The 13839-nt window shown below is 42.7% G+C and overlaps 1 long non-coding RNA gene across 1 annotated transcript in view; it reads left to right on the forward strand.

The window, feature by feature from the left end:
• The first annotated feature begins 2775 nt into the window (after window positions 1-2775).
• The window catches only part of LOC142099447 (uncharacterized), a 40620-nt gene continuing 29556 nt past the window's right edge, over window positions 2776-13839 (forward strand). The window contains exon 1 of the long non-coding RNA XR_012678549.1: window positions 2776-3331. This is a non-coding gene — a long non-coding RNA (uncharacterized LOC142099447). The remainder of the gene's footprint in view (window positions 3332-13839) is intronic.

The raw sequence follows: 13839 nt of genomic DNA on the forward strand, positions 1-13839 counted from the left end.
TTAGAGAGAGTAGTTTGGAAGCAGCTTTGGAAGGTGGGTTATCAATGGGGATGTTGAAATCACCTATGATGATGGTGGGGATGTCTGAAGATAAGAAGTGAGGGAGCCATGCAGAGAAATCCTCAATAAATTGTTGGTGTGCTCCAGAGGGACGATAGATCACTGCAACACGTAGAGAGAATGGATTAAAAATGCGAATAACATGTACTTCAAAAGATGTGAACGTGAGTGATGGGACATTTGGTAGAATTGTGAACGTGTACTGTGGGGAGAGAAGTAGTCCAAACCCACCTCCTTGTCTGCCTCCAGGTCTGGGGGTCTGGGTGAAATGGAGGCCACCATGAGAAAGTGCTGCAGGTGAGGCAGTGTCTGATTGCATGAGCCATATTTCTGTTATTGCCAGAAGGTTGAGGTTTTTTGCGAGGAAGAGATCATGAATGGAGGTAAGTTTGTTACAAACAGAGCATGCATTCCAAAGGGCACATTTAAAGGACTTTGGAAGAGAGGGAAGACAGGTGATGTGTTTGAGGTTTGCTATAGAGCGGTAGTGCTCTGATGTATGTGTGTGAGGAGTGTGGGGGACCTGGATTAGGTGATATATCACCAGCTAATAGAAGCAGAGAGAGAGAAAGATAGGTAAGGGGATTGTAAGATGTGTGACTTTTTATTTTCTGGCGACAGGTGGAGGCTGTACTTGTTAGAGATAATAAATAGGAAAGATAATGCCATGAAAAGAGACCAAGAAAAGCAATTTGTTAAACATTGTGATAGAAGGAGTAAAAGTAAAAAGTTAGGGGATTTTAAAGAATTACCTATTTGCAGTGTTCAATATAGATAGACTAGTAATGCAGAAATAGGCTATGGCAGATGTAGCTTATTCCTGGAAGTAAAATCAAGTCAAATGGAGTCCAAAGTTAGCTTGCATTGCTTTACAATGTAAATATGCTATTTAATGGTAAGTCACTTACTATACTAAAAAAGACTTCACAAAAACTACTTTAAAAAAAACTTTTGAGGAGGAGGAAGGTAAGTTGTAGAAGAAGAAAGGAGTGGTGGAATAAGGTACAGGGGCAAGAGCAAACTGGGTTGTGAGAGCACTTTGGAAATTTACTGGTGGAAAACGGTAGAAGGTGGGGGGATAGATATGATAAAAGTGCTAAAGGGAGAAAAGCACAGGCATCTACAATACGGAGACAAAGTTGTACAAAAGGGAAGTGGGGTGGCGACAAAGGCAGAGGTGCACATATAAAATAGAGACAGAAACACAAAGTGGGAGAAAGGCAGGCAAGAGGCACACACAGAAAGAGGAGACATTAATGCACACATAAGGTGGGCAGGGGCAAATATGGGGGGAGATGGGTACATGTACAAAATTGGTGACAGAGTGGCAAACGAAAAATGAGGAGACAGAGAGGTAAGAGACATACACAGTGGTGTGTTTGTGTGTGTGTGGGGAATGAAAACAGAGGTGCAATGGGGGAAGGGAGGGGAAGAGCAGAGGCACTCAGGAACCAAGCAGCCAGAGAAAGATGAGCAGAGGTCAAGAGGAACAGAGGTCAGGGGGCATGCATGTGCACTCTGTACATTATGAAAATATGCTCCCTATCTGAATGGGGTCAATTCTGCTGTCGCCCCCTGCATACTAAATATTGAATATGCAAATGACACCTCATTTCTGTGTGGTCCCTGCTGTCTTTTACCGACAGTGAAAAAACAGATGCAGGTTGCCCTCAGTCATGGACAATACACCATACTTGCCAACTCTCCCGGAAAGTCTTGGAGACTCCCGAAACTCAGATTGGTCTACCGGACTCCCGGGAGAGCTTGCATTTCTCCCGCATCCCGCAATTCCCTTGGCAAAATGCCGCGATTCTCTGCGAATCAGGTCAATTTGGCCCCGCCCTCCACGGCAAAACATCATTTTACGCGTGGGGGCAGGGCCAAAATGACGCGATTCAAGGCGCATCACACCCTCCTGCCCTCTAGTGACGCCCCTCTCCCGGACGTTGCCTACACCATGCCAGCGCCCATCCACCCTCTCCTGCCCTGGCTGGTGCTTGATATTGATACTCGTAGATGGGCTCTTTCATGCAAGAAGTTTTACACATATCAAACACTGACCTGGGAAAACCATGCTATTGGGAAGTCCTATGTAGCAGTGGAAGGCTGGCAAATTTTAGCCCAGGGAGCAAGACTCGGCAGCCAGTTAGGAACATTTTAAAGGAATAAAAAGACAGCTGGCCTAGTGATCCAGCCCAAAGTGGCCCACTATGAGACTGCCCTCCTGCCCGGGCTGCCCCTGTAAGTTCTTTTATTTTAACTACATACATTATGCTTTAGCTTCTTCTGCGTACTTTTTTTAAAAAAATATTTATTTCACATAACATAGTTTTTTTTATGTACATTTAACCTACAACCCTTGCAGTCTACATTTACTATTGCGTATTCTTTATATAATACTATGCTTGCACTTCCCAATGGATTGTACTGTATTATTTTCTAGTCCCTGTCACTCTTCTCTTTTCCACGCCTATGCCTAACGTTATAGGCATCTACGTTGCATTCCTCTCTGTCCTACCCGCCTCTCGCTCAGTTCCCAATGTTAACCCTCCTATGAATCAATTATGTAACAGAGGAGTCGAAACCCAAACCAATAGCTGCCAATCAACGCTACACGTTTTACTGACGCCACCGCTGGCCAATCAGAGCTGTGCCGCGCTCAAAGGGCGTGTCCGCTTGCTGCTTTTCAAAGCATCCTCTTTTGAAGGGATTAAGTTCAGTTCTGCAACCAACTCTGAAAAGTAGAAGGATCACAGGTCTTAAAGGGGATCCATTGTTACAGCCAAAGTATTTACGTTTTTATAAAAAAGAGAATGTGATTGCTGCGAATATTTTTGCATTTCTGCTCGAACCGATATTTATCTTTTTTTTGCTTGTTACAAGTGGACCCCAACGCTCTACAGGCAGCATTGGAGCTGCAACTGTTCGATGCATCAAAACAAATAAAACTTTCCTGTAGTGATTTCTCAATGACCGGTGGATTTTCTATACATTATAAAAGGTCTTGTCGTCAGCAGCTACTTCTAAATTTGGAGAGACAAGCGGACGGATCTAGCTAATTTTGGATTTACAAATCATTCTTTTGGAGTTAGACTGAACTTTGGAGATTTAGAACTGTGCAATTAAAAGCCTTTGAGATGACCTGTACATTTACTTCTCTGTATTGATCGACAAATCTCTACAGATCACATTCTTATCCTTGTTGTTTATGCTGGTTATATTTAATACATACAAATCATATATGCAAATCACCCTTTGTTCCTAATGCTGGGTAAGTGCTGCTTGTATCCTCGACATGTTGTGTTCTAGTAAAGGAGGGGGGTTGATGGTTGTTGTAAATGAATATATAGGAATGTGTGTGTGGTATGTTTTTTTCCCCCTCATATGCTTTGTGTCCCTGTGATTCTTATTGCAGATAGTTCGTTATAACGGCATAACATTAACAGTACAGACACAAGGGGGTATTCGCATGCATTATACATTCTAGGTCATAATATGAAGACATTATGCAGTATTGTTGTGTGTATGATATTATTATTATAATTATTATTATATATTTTATTTTTTTAGTACACATGAATACAATACTTATAGTTATTTAATATATTTTTTTAATGTTTAAATAAGCTTATTTTATCATTGGCAAAACATACGAAGTTTATGTGCAGAGCTACTATTATATTTGCGTTCTTATGTGTCTATAGATGCATTCCCACGATTTGTGCACACACTGGTAATTTTGGAAAACCCATGTATAGTTTAAGTCATTGAAAATTTACCTTCGCATGAATGAAAACTACAATTTGCACTATAAATATAAAATCATATATATATATATATATATATATATATATATATATATATATATATATATATATATGTATATATATATATATATATATATATATATCTCAGTATATCTCTAAAAAAAACTTGAAATACGTATGATACAAATAACATACATTTTAACTATACATTTCAACAAATATGGAAACACATATAAATTGCATATAATACATATACATAAAGTAAATAGCAAATCTGACTTTTTACAGAGATTAAGCTCAGACATAACAAAGTAGTACTTGCTCACTAGGCCAAACTGTGTGGTGGAGTAACTTTCATAAGTGAAGAAATATTGTCAGCATAGTATTGCAGTATGGAGCCCTTTTAAAGAAGCTTAGTTAAAATATTGGATATGTGTAATAAAAAATAATTTTGTGGCTTCAGTGCAGATTTATAATAGACATACAGGATTGTATCTGCAGCAGTGCATATGTCACATTTATTTATCAATATATATTTAATATATTTTTTTAAACATTGTGGTATGTAATAAAAATCATAAAAGTAACAAAATGCATCTTAAACATTTGTTTACCCTGCATTTTGTACCTGGTTGTAAATGTTTGAAATTTTTAATGCAATTTATAGTTTTAGCACTTTGTAATAATTATATATGCACTGTTCCCTAGGCAACTGGTTCAAAGGTAGGATATTAGCAGTGTTGTCAAAACAATATTTAACTGTATATATTGTTATCTATATTTAATATTATTATCCATACTGACATACAGTATATATTGAAACAAAACTTAGAGGTGTCTTTGACCAAATGGTCTTTTAGTTCAGTTAAATATTCAAAAAACAACTTTCTTCATACCCAACATTTACAAGTTTGGTTTTTTTCCTTACCATGCAGTAAACACATATATTAATTGATGTATCTCATAACAGAAGGATTTTATTAAATAACTGCTTTGTGCAGTGGTGTGGTGGTAGACCATCACTATTTAAAATTGAGTGGTGAAAGTTTGACTTTGTTAAAATATAATAGTATGCTTGGGTGGGGATCTTACTGTATATCCAATGAATTTGGGTAGTCAGAGCTATTTAGTGTAAAATCCTTGGTCAGAGCTTGCTGTGTATATTAATATAGTCAGATTAAGTGGCCCTGTGTTTTAATAGCAAGGTAAACTCAAAAATGAAAGTGTCTATAGTATCATGAGTGTTTCAGTGGGGTATAAGGCATCAGAAAAGTCTGTGGATTGGGAGCCCATACTTTAAGCACTACCCAGGGCTAATGAATGAATGTGTTAATCAAACACTGTTATATTGCTGGTTAAATGTTCTGTCTATACTTAAAATGGACATCCCAAAATATGTCAAACCACACCGTATTAATTTAAATTATATTTGCTAATGGTGAGGAGGAGGATATATATAAATATATATATATATATATATATATATATATATATATATATATATATATATATATATATATATATATATATATTAGTCATTATGTGGTTATTGTAGATGCCTAAAAGAATTATAAATTAATTGTTGGATTTTACACATTATAATCTACACACGATGTTCTAACAGATGTCAACTGCATATTTGGATCCCTTCTGATTTATTAGGAAACTGCAGAATGGTCATATTTTTACACCACATTGTAAATTGGCTGTTACTTTAAATTTAATACATTTTCCTTAGTCCATGTCGGAGAAGTCTGATGGCCTTATGCTGTCCTCAGAAGAGTCACATGAGTTATCTAGATAGTAATGTCTCCTGATTTTTTTTGAATAGCCAGTAATAGGGTTATCTACTACTTCTACTACTTCTACTTTGTGAACAGTAAATGTTGCTGCAGTAATTTCCTAATGTGATGTCATGCTTTTATGTGTGGTCCACTTGTGTAACTAAGAGGCCCCTGAGAACTGGTCTATAGATATAGCAAATTTATTGTCATGAGTTGTTTAAGACATAGTAGTATTTGAGCAGTAATGTAATAGTATTGTACAAGAAAAAAAGAAAATGTCACAGTAACTGAGTGATCCAACTCTTCTAGGTTTTTATGTTTACAGACTTGCGCATTTCAGTCACTAAATATCAAAATGTTATAAAAAGTGTCATGATAGAGATCATGAAAATTCAGAATAGGGCATTTATCCATATATGCACTGTAAAATAGGCCCAGTGTGTAGCTGCATTTTTTTCTGGTTTGTAAATGACTCTTGCTGTAGAACTAACATCTAATTGTATGCACTATATCGTCAATTTCACTCATTTTTTTCTTGCCTCCTGTATCCTACCGAAACCTTCCTCATACAAATTTCGCTACTAGACATTCACCAAGCTGTGAATATATATTTCATCTTTTATTCAATTTCTTTAAATGATTAGTTTCAAACTAAAAAAAAAAACACTGAACAGATTAATTTTGAAGTATTTATCATTATAGTGGCATTCTGCCCTCAAGCTACATTTAGGGATTAAAGGCTAATTTGGTGTAATTGAAAATGTGCCAGTGCATTTCATCAGATCTGTTCATTTTTTCTTAAGTACAAAATGAGATAAATTGAATGGGTGTGAAAATATAGTAGATGTGGGTTAGTAAAGCTGGGCACACACTACACAGTTTTCATCCAATAATCGGCTAAATCAGCCGACATACGACCGCTCGTTCAAAAGTCGGATCAGTGTGTGCAGTGTCAGAAAGTCGAAAGTCTGCCCAAATGGACGATTATCGCCTCATTTGGTTGGTCGTACCGTTTAATATTTTCGTTCTAATCTCCTTTCCGCTGTGTAGTGTGTATAAACTTCCGACCGATCCACAACAGTGAGTACGAAATTCCAGTCATTGCTCACGACAACATGGCTGTAAAAAGTCGCTAAAGGGACGTCCGCTCTTCCCTTTATCGTCCTAAACAAGGCTAGTGTGTATGCAGTCTGTCAGGCCGTAGGCCTAGGGATACTGGAGAGGAGTAAACACTAACCGGTATTAGCGCAACTGGTCTAACAGGCGCGGAGTCTAACGTGCCCCTGGTGTTCACCAGGGACCCCCGCAAGGAGGTTTGGACTTTGCTGCACAGGGCACGCAGCCCTATTAGCCAGTCACCAGTGTAGTGTAGAAAAGTCAGACGGTTCCGGGTCACAGCAATCAGGAATATCAGGTACAGAGGGTAATCCAAAGGAATAGTCGCCAAGCCGAAGTCACAGTACAGAATGGGTCACACAGAAGATGGTCGCCAAGCCGGGGTCACAACAGGTAATCAGGAAGCAGAATACTCAGGAGTATGGAGAATAAGGAAGCCAGGAACACTGGTGGTGAACCTGTTACTCTGGCACCCTAATGGCACCAGAGACAGGTTTAAATAGAGGGCTGACTGCAGTGATTGGCGGAGAGGAGGAGGCGGAACTGGTGGACTGATAACAGGGCGCATGCGCCCGAGTACCCGGAAGCGGAGTCCCACGGCAGCCGACAGGGAAGTCAGACGTCCGTTCCCCGTCTGACAGGGAATCAGCGGGGACGGCGTCTGACAGTACCCCCTCCCCTCCTCCCTCTCGGAGAAGGATTAACTTTCTTCAGAAATTTAGCAAGAAGGCGAGGAGCATGGAGATCGGACTCCGAGACCCAAGATCTCTCCTCAGGACCGTAGCCCTTCCAGTGTACCAGATACTGAGGTTTGCGCTGGAAGAAACGTCTCTTCAGAATCCTCTCGATCTCGAATTCATTACCTAAAGATGTCTTGACAGGTGGAGGAGAAACAGGTTCTTTGAAAAATTCGTTGAGAATTAGAGGTTTCAGCAATGAAATATGAAATGTGTTATGGATTTTGAGGGACGGGGGTAATGAAAGCTTGTAAGAAATGGGGTTGATGATTTGTGATATGGCAAAGGGACCAATAAACTTAAGAGCCAATTTCATGGATGGAACTTGAAGTCGAAGGTTGTGAGTAGACAACCAAACACGGTCTCCCACCTTCAGGACTGGAGAATCTCTCCTATGACGATCAGCCGCTCTCTTCTGTCTTTGTACTGAAGTAGAAAGTGCTGTTTTAGTCTGAGACCAAATTTGAGAAAAGTCATGGATGAGAGTGTCGGCCGCCGGAACTAGAGAAGATGGAGCCTCGGATAAGAAAGGAGGAGTGGGATGTCTGCCATAGATAATGAAGAATGGTGAACGACCTGAGGAGAAATGTAGAAGATTGTTGTGGGCGAATTCGGCCCAATACAGAAGCTCACTCCACGACGTTTGATGATCAGAGGCAAAGCACAGCAGGAAACACTCTAAGTCCTGATTCACTCGTTCTGTTTGTCCATTTGTCTGAGGGTGGTATCCGGAGGAGAATTTGAGACTGACTCCAATCTTAGTACAAAAGGCTCTCCAGAACCTAGCGACAAATTGTACACCCCTATCAGAGATGATCTCCTGAGGACATAAATGGAGACGGAAGATATTCTTTAAAAATAGATCTGCGAGTTTAGGAGCTGAAGGGAGACCTTTACAAGGAGTGAAGTGTGACATTTTTGAAAAGCGGTCTACCACGACCCAGATGGTATTGTAGCCGTTGCTCAAAGGGAGATCGGTGATGAAGTCCATCGTAATGCTGGTCCAGGGAGAGTCAGGAATAGGAAGAGGACGAAGAAGACCAGGAGGAGTTTGTCTTGGCACTTTATGGCGGGCACAAACCGAACATGCAGATACGAATCTCTGAACATCCGAAGCAAGTTTAGGCCACCAGTAGTATCTGGAAAGGAATTCCTTTGTTCTTTTGTAACCGGCATGACCAGCAAATTTGGACTCGTGTGCCCAACATAGTAATTTAGAGCGGAGATTTGGTTCCACAAAAGAACACCCCGGTGGGGGAGAGGTTGCTGAGCAATTGGTAATGGCCACTACTTGTATCGGATTTAGAATCATCTTGTTGTCTGGATAGGGGAGAGCATCCGTATTATCAAAGGACCTGGAAAGTGCATCGGCCTTAGAGTTCTTGGAACCGGGACGGAAAGTAAGGATAAGTTGAAATCTGGAAAAGAAGAGAGACCAGCGAGCCTGACGGGGGTTAAGACATTGTGCCTCCTGGAGGTAAGTAAGATTCTTGTGGTCTGTCATTACCGTGACGGGATGTAAGGCACCCTCCAGCAAGTGGCGCCACTCCTCAAGAGCAATATTGATGGCCAGCAATTCCTTGTCGCCGATTCCATAATTTAGTTCACCCCCGGAAAATTTCTTAGACAGGAATCCACAAGTCTCCAGTGTACCCGAAGAAGATCTCTGGGACAGTACCGCTCCAATTCCTACCGAAGAAGCGTCTACCTCAAGAAAAAACGGTCTCCCCTGGTCAGGCTGTTTGAGTATAGGGGCCGCAAGGAATGCTTCTTTAAGAGTTTTAAAAGCCAGTATAGCTTCGACAGGCCACGGTTTGCTGCAGGCACCTTTGCGGGTTAAAGCTGTGATGGGACAGATGATGGACGAAAAACCTTTAATAAACTGACGGTAATAGTTGGCAAACCCGATGAAGCGTTGAGTAGCCTTGAGGCCAGTTGGTAATGGCCAGCTGATAATGGCCTCTACTTTTTTTGGATCCATCAGCAGACCGGTGCCGGAAACTATGTACCCCAGAAACGGAACTTGTGAACATTCGAAAAGGCATTTCTCCAGTTTACAATATAAGGAATATTTTCTGAGACGAGAAAGAACAGTCTTGACATGAAGACAATGAGAATATATAGCAGATGAAAATATTAAAATATCGTCCAGGTAGACAATCACGAACTGATACAGGAGATCCCTGAAGATCTCGTTGACAAAATCTTGAAAAACTGCTGGGGCATTGCAAAGTCCAAAAGGCATCACTAAGTACTCATAGTGCCCGTCACGGGTGTTAAATGCCGTTTTCCACTCGTCGCCTTTCCGAATGCGGATCAGGTTGTAGGCCCCTCTGAGATCTAATTTAGAGAAGATCTTGGCTCCTCTGATTCGATCGAACAGTTCTGTAATTAAGGGGAGAGGATAACGATTCTTGATGGTGATGGCATTAAGACGGCGGTAGTCTATGCAAGGTCTTAATGAACAGTCTTTCTTCTTTACGAAAAAGAAACCAGCTCCTGCGGGCAAGGTGGACTTTCTGATAAATCCTCTTTGAAGGTTGTCTGAGATATATAAGGACATCGCCTTCGTCTCGGGAAGAGCCAGTGGATAGACTCTACCCTTGGGAATGGTTTTGCCGGGAATTAGTTCGATGGGACAATCCCATGCCCGATGTGGCGGAAGACTTTCTGCAGCTGTCTTTCTGAAAACATCAATGAAGTCTAAGTACGGCTCTGGTAGTTTGACCTGGGAGTCCAGAGAGAGACAAGGAAGGTGGTTAGGAGGAAGTACTCTCGAGAGACATTGGTCGAAACATGAAGAACCCCAGGAGGTTACTTGAGCGTGAACCCAATCGAATTGTGGTGAATGTTCTCTGAGCCATTGTAGCCGTAAGATGATGGAGTTAACGGACTGCGGAATGACCAGGAACGGAATCCACTCTTGGTGAAGAACCCCTACCTGCAACTGGACTGGTGCGGTGGTGTAGGTGATGGAACCGTTGCTGACACGGTTACCGTCAACTGCAGTAAGAACCAATGGTTGCGGCAACGGAGAGCAGGGTCTGTGAAGCTTGGACACCAGAGTGGCGGAGATAAAGTTCCCTGCAGATCCAGAATCCACAAATGCAGAACAGTTTAGAGAAGTATCTGAAAACTTGAGGGTGACAGGCATCAGAAAACTGTTATCTTTTGAAGGAGAGGGAGAATGGAGACAGGAACCTAGAACAACCTCCCTGGTGTTGCCTAGGCGGTGGAGTTTTCCGGCTTCTTTGGACAAGAAGACAACAGATGGCCAGATTCTCCACAGTATAGACACAAACGGTTCTTAATCCTACGTTCCCTTTCATCCCGAGACAAACGAGAGCGTCCAATTTGCATCGGCTCTTTGGCTGGAAGAACTGGAGATTGGAAACGGGGAGCCAGGCGAACAGTACGGCGACCCTGGATCTTCTCCGTAGAACCCTCTTGATGGCGAATGTCTACCTTGATAGACAGAGAGACCAAATCGTCAAGCTTGGACGGAAAATCTTGGGAAGCCAGAGCGTCCTTGATAGGATCAGACAGACCTTGCCAATAGGTAGCCGTTAGAGCCTCATCATTCCATCCTAATTCTGAGGCTAAGGTATGGAACTGAACAGCGTATTGACCTGCTGTAAGGGAGCCTTGACGAAGAGCTAGCAGACTAGATGCAGCCGAAGACACTCGGCCGGGCTCATCAAATACCTTTCGAAAGTTCTCAATAAAGGTGTCAGAATGGAGGAGAGATCCATCTCTCCGCTCCCAAAGTGGGGAGGCCCAGGCTAGGGCTTGTCCCGTCAGAAGACAAATAATATAGGCCACCTTAGCTCTCTCGGATGAGAAATTCTCCAGTGTCAATTCGAATTGGATGGAACACTGATTCAAAAATCCACGGCATCCTTTGGGAATAACGTCATACTTCGCCGGGGTAGGAATCCGTAGAGTTCTAGAGGCGGCAACAGCTCCGGTAGGAGGCACAGAGACTGGAGCAGGAGCAGGAACAGGGTCTGAGGCTGGAGCAGCTGCCTGAGGGATGCTCAGGGAATCCAGGCGAGAAATCACCCCTTGTATACACTGTAGGAGTTGCACTTGGTTGGCCTCTTGCTGTTCTACCCGTACTCCTAAATGGATGAGGAGATCACGGGCTGAGGGTTCTCCGGTACCGTCAGTCATGGCCAGAGTAAACTGTCAGGCCGTAGGCCTAGGGATACTGGAGAGGAGTAAACACTAACCGGTATTAGCGCAACTGGTCTATCAGGCGCGGAGTCTAACCTTCCCCCTGGTGTTCACCAGGGACCACCGCAAGGAGGTTTGGACTTTGCTGCACAGGGCACGCAGGTCGCGGTCCTATTAGCCAGTCACCAGTGTAGTGTAGAAAGGTCAGACGGTTCCGGGTTACAGCAATCAGGAATATCAGGTACAGAGGGTAATCCAAAGGAATAGTCGCCAAGCCGAAGTCACAGTACAGAATGGGTCACACAGAAGAGTAGAATGGTCGCCAAGCCAGGGTCACAACAGGTAATCAGGAAGCAGAATACTCAGGAGTATGGAGAATAAGGAAGCCAGGAACACTGGTGGTGAACCTGTTACTCTGGCACCTTAATGGCACCAGAGACAGGTTTAAATAGAGGGCTGACTGCAGTGATTGGCGGAGAGGAGGAGGCGGAACTGGTGGGAGAAGTGGCGTCCCGTTGCTCGGCAACCCGAATACCCGGAAGCGGAGTCCCGCGGCAGCCGACAGGGAAGTCAGACGTCCGTTCCCCGTCTGACAGGATCAGCGGGGACGGCGTCTGACACAGTCCATGGACCGAGCGTTCGGAACATCGATCGCATGTAAAATCGCTCGGCATAAAAAGTTGGTCGTAAATTCTGTAGTGTGTACCTAGCTTTAGACCACTTGTGATCAGCCTGTTTCACATCTCTGCATTTGGGGACAATGTGCATCATGTTGATGTGTAACTATGTTTATCAACCTATACGGCACTTATTCAAATAACAGTAGAACATTCAGAGGTGGTAGGTTTAATGCCAGTTAGCACCCCGCTCTGGGAGTGCTAACATATGTCAATTGTAGATAGTGTCCCTTGGAGGTCACTGTGTTTGCTGTGCTTATAATTATTATTATTATTGTTATTATTATTATTGTTGTCGTCATCTTTATATGGCACCACAAAAGATATTTACAGTAGTATACTACAAACAGACAGCAGCAATCCACAACACATTAGATAATACATGAAAATAAAATACAAAGACAAGACATACCGATTTTAAACAAATTACACACAGATAACTTGATTATGCAGATTAGGTTACTATAGAATAGTGAGTGAGGATGGTGGTAATATCCAATGTGAAGTAGGATGGGACTCAAGAAGACCGTGCTAGGGAAGCATTCCTAGAGGTACAGAGGTTGATAGAACAGTAGAGGGACAACACAAAGAAAGTGAACCCTGTGTGAGCTTACATCTTACAGGTAAGGGGTAGACACAAATAAGGTGGTACCAAGTAGGGGAACGAAGGTGATAGTCAAATCAAAGGAGTTAGGAGGCGGGCTGATAGGCTAAGTGAGTTTTTAGGCCACGCTTGAAGCCTTGAAGAGTAGAGGCTAACTTGATAGGATGGACGATTATTTCAGTCTTGGAAATATTGAGTTTAAGAAATTGCTGGGATATCCAAGATGAGATGGTAGAGATACAGCAGGAGACATGAGGCATAGGGGAAGGGGAGAAGGGAGAGGTAAGGGGAGGAAAGATAAATTTTAGTGTTATCAGAATACAAGTGGTTCTGGTGGCCAAATGAGCTGATGAGGTCCCCAACGGATGAGGTGTAGAAGGAGTAGAGCAGGGGGCCAAGAGCAAACCCTTCCTGGACTCTGACAGGTAAGGGAAGAGGGGGCAATGTTGAGTCTGAAAACAAGTGGTTCATGAGGTAAGAGGAAAACCAGGAAAAAACAGTGTCACAGAGGTCTATAGATTGGAGAGTTTGCAGGGAGTGAGTTAACGATCAAAGGCAGCAAAGAGGTCGAAAAGGATTGGAAGGGAGAAGTGTCCCTTAGATTTCGTGAAGAGAAGGTCATTAGTGGCCTTCGTGTTAGTAGTTTGCTTGGAGTGGAGGCAGTGAAATCCAGATTGGAGTGGGTCAAGAAAGGAGTGAGATGAGAGAGTAGGTTAAACAGTTGTAGACATCTGTAGCGCTCCGGTCCCGTAAACGGGTACCTGTCTCGTTACCTGCATCTCATTGATCTGGAGTTACCTCCGCTACTTCAGTCTGCTCTCATTTCATGGCCTATGTTGACCTATCGTTGGTCCAGTACCTCTATTACCATCTCCATTGTACTTCATCGTGACAGCACCGTTTCTTTCACCGCTACCT

Source organism: Mixophyes fleayi, chromosome 8 (assembly GCF_038048845.1).
Source record: "Mixophyes fleayi isolate aMixFle1 chromosome 8, aMixFle1.hap1, whole genome shotgun sequence".
In the NCBI taxonomy this organism is placed as follows: Eukaryota; Metazoa; Chordata; class Amphibia; order Anura; family Limnodynastidae; genus Mixophyes; species Mixophyes fleayi.